The following is a 6,088-nucleotide window of genomic DNA, read 5'->3' as shown; positions in this document are numbered from 1 at the left end:
GGGGTCTTGCAGGCACGGAGTGGCTGCCCCTGCTCTATGTTTTTGGACACGCGGAGTAGAGGACACCTAGAGAGAGGCCCCTGGACTCGAGCTTCCAGAGCAAACCCGATTCACACTGACTTGGTTAGGGGGCCAGGAGAGAGGGAGGTGGGGAGAGGAGATGGCGCAGGTTTAAAAATGAGTAAGTTGGGGACTTCCCCGGTGGTCCAGTGGTTAAGACTCCGCACTCCCAGTGCAGGCGGGCCGGGTTCCATCCCTGGTCAGGGAACTAGATCCCACATGCACGCCCGCAACGTAAAAGATCCCGCATGCTGCGATGAAGATCTCGCTCGCGGCAACGAAGGCCCAGCGCAGCCAAATAAGCAAGCAAGCAAGCAAGTAAATACATAATAAGTGGAAGCAACCCCCTCGGAGAAGACTGCTGTCAATCTTGTTGGTGTCCAGTTTGGAAAAGGTCTCAGTTCCTACCAACTGCGCGGCAGAGAACACCGTCCTGCCCGGTACGGCCCCGCAGAGGTCCCGGCTTCCGCCAGGTGTCCGTCTCAGCTACTGCTGCCGTGGCCCCTGTGGCAGCCTCTGTTGCCGTTAGGTGTCCTGGGTGTGACCTTTGCCACTGCCCCACACCCACCCTAAGTCCAGAGGTCCTGCTTTGCCGTTGCCAGACACCTTGCCCCAGAGTCCCGCGAGGAAAGGGCCTCTGGGTGTGTGTGATGCAGGCACCTGGAGTAGTCCTCACCTGAGAGAGACACAGACTCACCTCTCTCAGGCCCCAGGGCCTATCGACCCTGACCTCCACCCAGTTCTGGTGACCTCTCCTGGGCCGGCCGGAAAGGCCAAGGTACAGACTGGGACACCTTCTCAGCCCGAGCCTGCAGTAGCAGCTTCTGCTGAAGCTGGGTTCTCCTGTCTTTGAAAAGAAGCATATCCACGCTGGGTCTCTTCTAGGACTTTTCTGAGTGACAGGTATTACATATTGGGACAGGCTGTCATATGAAACTATTCCTAGCTCATTTTAATCAACTAATGCACTTAACGTATTTGAAATTGCACTAGACATAGGGGGTGGTTGGGAGAAATGGTCCTAAAATTGTGTTATTCTCTGCCCTGGAGGAAGTTACACTTGAGTTGAAGACCCAAACTCAACAAATAAACGATTGTAAGTGATCCCAGGAAGAACAGAATTTAGCACTAAATGGTATAGGTTTTAAGTGCTTTAGGAGTTTAAAGATGGGACGATCTCATTACTTAGAATTAGTTATCCAGATTTTTTCTCTCCCTTAGCAGCCTCCACGAGAGGTGGGAGAGAGGGAGGTGGGCCTGTGTGTGTCAGTTACCCCTGGTCCCTGAGAGGCCCCTCCTGCTGCAGTTCTGGGGGACAGATGTCGTCCTCTGGCTCCCAAGGTGGAGGAAGAGGATCCAGGTGACAGTGGGATGAGGAAGATTCCCTTCCGGCCTCACACCCACCACCCTCGTCTCCCAGGCACACGGCAGCCCCACACACCTGTGTCCACGCGTCCTGCCAGGTTATGACTGGACAGCATTTCTCCACCCATGAGGGCCTCCTGGAGTTGCAGTCAGAATGAAAAAACAAAAACAAACAAACCTTCCGTCAAGCAGGCTTCTGCACTGTTTCCTCATTTCTTCATTTATATGGGCGTATGAACATCCTGCAGAAAGGAAACTGGCTTCCAGAAATCAGCACCTGGTCTGTGGTTATAGCCCTGCCTGCAAAGCCCAGGGCCAGGTGGGCAAGATGCTCCAGGACGGGTTGGAGCCTGCGGGGGCTCAGGCAGGCTGGGGGCTGCCACACTCACCTTTCTCCTCGTGGATATGCTCCCCCAAATGTTAGGGCACTATGGCATTCGTTCTCTGTGACTGATTTTGGGTAATAAGAGCCTTTTTCAGAAAATTACCATTTTCCTTTTAATAAGTGGTTGAAAATACTGATTGCATTCTGAAGTCTTTGATTTGTGTTTTTTAATCTTAGGGGGAGCACAGATTTTCCCCACCTGAATCATCTTCCTCTTTGTCATGGAAGTTATAACATATATACATATGTAACATATAAAACACATAATATGTATGATATGAAGGATATCGTTCATACAGATATATTGGGCTAACTTTGCAGGAATTTGCCTCTTCTGATGAGTGAGGTGGTGCTCTCTTGGCCACCAGCTCCCACATTCTTCAGAGTTAGGGAGCCAAACGCAGACACTCGATATTTATTTATTCCTGGAATATTTCTTGGAGGTTTGTGATATGTATGTCGCATCACACCAGGTCCTTCCTGGGAAAGAGCTTTCCACCTGGTTGACGAGGCAGGCTACATCAGCCCAGGGAGGATATTCACACATGACAGTCAAAGGCCTGACGAGGTCTAGCGCTGAGTCGGTGGGCAGAAGCCGGACTCCAGAACAGCCGAGGAAGGAGCAAACCGTGCAGTGGAATGATGGGCACTTCCCGAAGTGGGTTGAGTGCCAGTGCATTTTGAAGGCTGGGTCACCTGACTCAAGGGGGGCAGGGGAGGGCACTGGCTCCTGCACAGACATGACTGAGAGCGTTTCAGGGAGTAGCAGGAGGCCCGGCTCTCAGGATGGGCTCCGTCCGTATGCCTTGGGGAATGCTTGACGATGAGACGGCATAAAGGAAACGACGTTTTGGGAAGATGAGAGGTTCTGCAGCAAAAGCGGACGGCCGGGCTTGCGGCTGCCCCGACGACATGAGACCTGAGCCCAGCTGCGCCCATCATAGGCTCCCGTCAGCCAGAAGAGCGTCAGCGAGGTTTGAGTGTCGGCACCCTGATGCCCTGAGCATGTTTAGGCCCTAAGCAACCGTTATTTCAGATATAATTTGTTTGTTCTGTCAAGAGTCTTTGAAATGAAACAAGGGAAGGAAGGGCAAACGATGGTCACCCAATCTAAGTTAGAGGAGTTTCTAGACTCTCCCCTCTGGGTACCCCCCATAAATGTACATTTATCCTGTGTTTCCAGGGACATGCTCCATCTCATCCACAAAGATCAGCTTCAATCTCATAATAGTGATGAGGGGCTGTCATCCTTTACAAAGATCTAAGTTAATTAAAAAAGAGTGTGGGGCTTCCCTGGTGGCGCAGTGGTTGAGAGTCCGCCTGCCAGTGCAGGGAACACGGGTTCGTGCCCCGGTCCGGGAGGATCCCACATGCCGCGGAGCGGCTGGGCCCGTGAGCCATGGCCGCTGAGCCTGCGCGTCCGGAGCCTGTGCTCCGCAACGGGAGAGGCCACGGCAGTGAGAGGCCCGCGTACCGCAAAAAAAAAAAAAAGAAAAAAAAAGAGTGTGACCTTTCCCCAGCGATGTTAGTAGAACTGTCTTCATCTCCCCCAGTTTTCACGCCTGGTCTGTCCCTGTGAGATGCCATGTTCGGTGTTGGGGCGAGAAGAACGACGTGATCCTTATGGGGTCAGTGTTCCATGTAAGCCAGGCACAGAGAACAGTCGCTTCATCATCTCGGTTATCTCTCGTCCTCTCTGATATACTTTAAATAGCTGTCTGTGATAATCCAGCATCTTAAGTCAGCATGAAGTAAGCTGGCCTGGCTCTATGAACGCATCTCTCCCGGGATCAGCGCTTCAACATTCCAAAAGTTTACTCTAGAAGCAAACGGGAATAAGAGAGAAGGAAGACAGCCCAAATGCCTGGCTTCATTCACACCAGGGCCCGACTTAGTCCTTGCTGATCCAGAAAGGTGCCCAGGAATGGGCCGTCCACAATGTGGCGCAGACTCCACAGCGTGGCTAGGCTCGGAATTTCGTACACAAGCCCGAGGAAAGGAAAGCAAGTGAAGGAACTGAGAAACTGCTTTCCAGGGACAAGCGGGAGGAACCGGGCAGCTGCTTGGCTGCATGTTCTACTGGGAAGTTCCCCGAAGAGGCGAGTGGGCAACTGAGGTTCTGAAGTTGTGTCTGCCGTCACACGGGAAGGGGTCAGACCTGCTGGGTAACGAGCCGCTGGGCCCTGGGGAGAGGTGGAAAGCCAGGAGGAACACGAACATGTTTAAGGAGGTCCTACTGCGGCTGCCAAAGTGTCCCCTGAAGAAAGGAGGCCACCGGCTGCCGAAGCACAGCTTGTGTGAGTGAACCTGCGACCAGCATGAGAGCGGGGGAGCCTCGGGTCTGATGGCTCAGCCTTCACCAGCTTCCAGCCTTCTTAGACTCTGGACTGACCTTTCTCCTCACGTTAGTCTCTCTTTCCTCCCTCTTAGGGTTGCCAGATGAAACGCCAGAACGAGATATGGGAACATGTGTATATGTATAGCTGATTCACTTTGTTATGAAGCAGAAACACACCACTGTAAAGCAATTATACCCCAATACAGATGTTAAAAAAAAACAAAAAACCCCTCAGGCACCTGTTAGTGTTGCCTTTCAGATAAACAGTGAATACTTTTTTAGTAGGTCTCAAATATCACATACGACATACTTATACTAAAACTATTCATTGTTGAGCTAAAGTGCAAATTTAACCAGATGTTGTTTGCTAACGTTGGCAGCTGGCTCCCTCTGGATGCCGTGGGGCCCCATACATCAACAGGCACAATGGGACCCTGGCCCAAGCTCTCCTGTCTTCCGTTTCTCCACCAGATAGGAAAATAAAAATATTCAGACTTTCTCTTTTTGCCATGCCAGTCCCGGATTTGTCTTAAGACGGCCAACTTGAATGGGTGTGGAAGTAAGTTTTTTTTTTTTTTTAATCCCCTATCTCTTTAGCCAGAAAATTCTTAGCACTGTGCAGAGGTCACATTCTTGGAACTGAGGGAATTCGGTGCCGCCTCAAGACCAGCTGTGAATTCTAGAAGAGACCAGCAGAGGGCGCACATCCCACCACCACACCTGGACTCAGCATCCCTGGTGAGCTCATCACCTACCGCCAGGCCACCTGCAGTGGCTCAGGCACCAAGAATTTACAGAACACCCGCAGGCGTGGCCACTTCGTGCCAAATACTTCATTTCTGGTGGAGCAAAGGACAACCTGGTAAAAGACAAGTCCCAAACAAACAAACCATTAAAAAAAGAACACCAGTAAAAGAAAAGAAGCAACAATAAAATTCCAGTGATAATTACCACAAAGAAACAGTGAACTACAACGTTACCAGAAAAAGCAAACTGTCACGGTTTCCCTACTCCTACGGCTGGATGGGATTTGGAAACACCACATTCAACCTTCCAAGTCTTGCTTCTTCCCTGAGGCATTCTCTGAGGAGTAGCCCACCTCACCCGCTACCTTCTCCAAGGGGCTAATGCTTTCCTAGTGAAGGGGAGCAGAATTTGCCTCCCCAAATATGTCTCTTGGGCGTATTACTTACTTTAAGCTGGTTATTTTTGAAGAAACAGCAGGCACGGGGAAAACTCTGAAAACCAAGTAGGAGCTGCCCTCTTGTGAGAAACATTTGCATCTGTAAGGGAGATCTCCGTTTGTAAGGGTGTCTCCCAAACCTCCAGAGACATCAGTGGAGCAGCAAGGACTTCCATCTGTGTGACCGCCCTGCCCTTGTCTACTGTGCTTTGCCTGGTGGCTGCCCCTAACTGCTTCCCCATCTTCAACATCCTCTTTGGTCTTTGGCTGAGGACGGTGCATGAGGTGAGGACTTCGTCCGTTTTGGCGAGTTACTCCGTTTTCCTGGGTCTCTTTCATGTGTATGCGTTATTAAACTTCTGTTTGATCTTCCCCCTGTTCATTTGTCTCATGTCAATTCAATTCTAGACCAGCCAGACGAACCTAGAAGGGAGAGGAGAATTTCTTCCTCCCCAACAGGAGTCTTGGCCCTACAGAGCCCTGATGCTTCAGTTCATTTGTTTGTCTCCCCATCAAGGAGATATGCGCTTCGATGCCACGTCACAGGCTTTCTTGGTCTTTCAAGACACGGCCACGTCCACTGGCATGTAGTAGGTGCCTCCAAGGCTCAATTCTCTTGGAAAAATGAAAAACTTTTTAAAATGTCATTTTATTTATTTATTAAAAAAATTATTTATTTATTTGTTGTTTATTTTTGGCTGCTTTGGGTCTTCGTTGCTGCACGCGGGCTTTCTCTAGTTACATTGAGTGAGGGCTA

Source organism: Phocoena phocoena, chromosome 18 (genome assembly GCF_963924675.1).
Source record: "Phocoena phocoena chromosome 18, mPhoPho1.1, whole genome shotgun sequence".
NCBI lineage: Eukaryota > Metazoa > Chordata > Mammalia > Artiodactyla > Phocoenidae > Phocoena > Phocoena phocoena.
Note: the sequence above shows the minus strand (reverse complement) of the source record.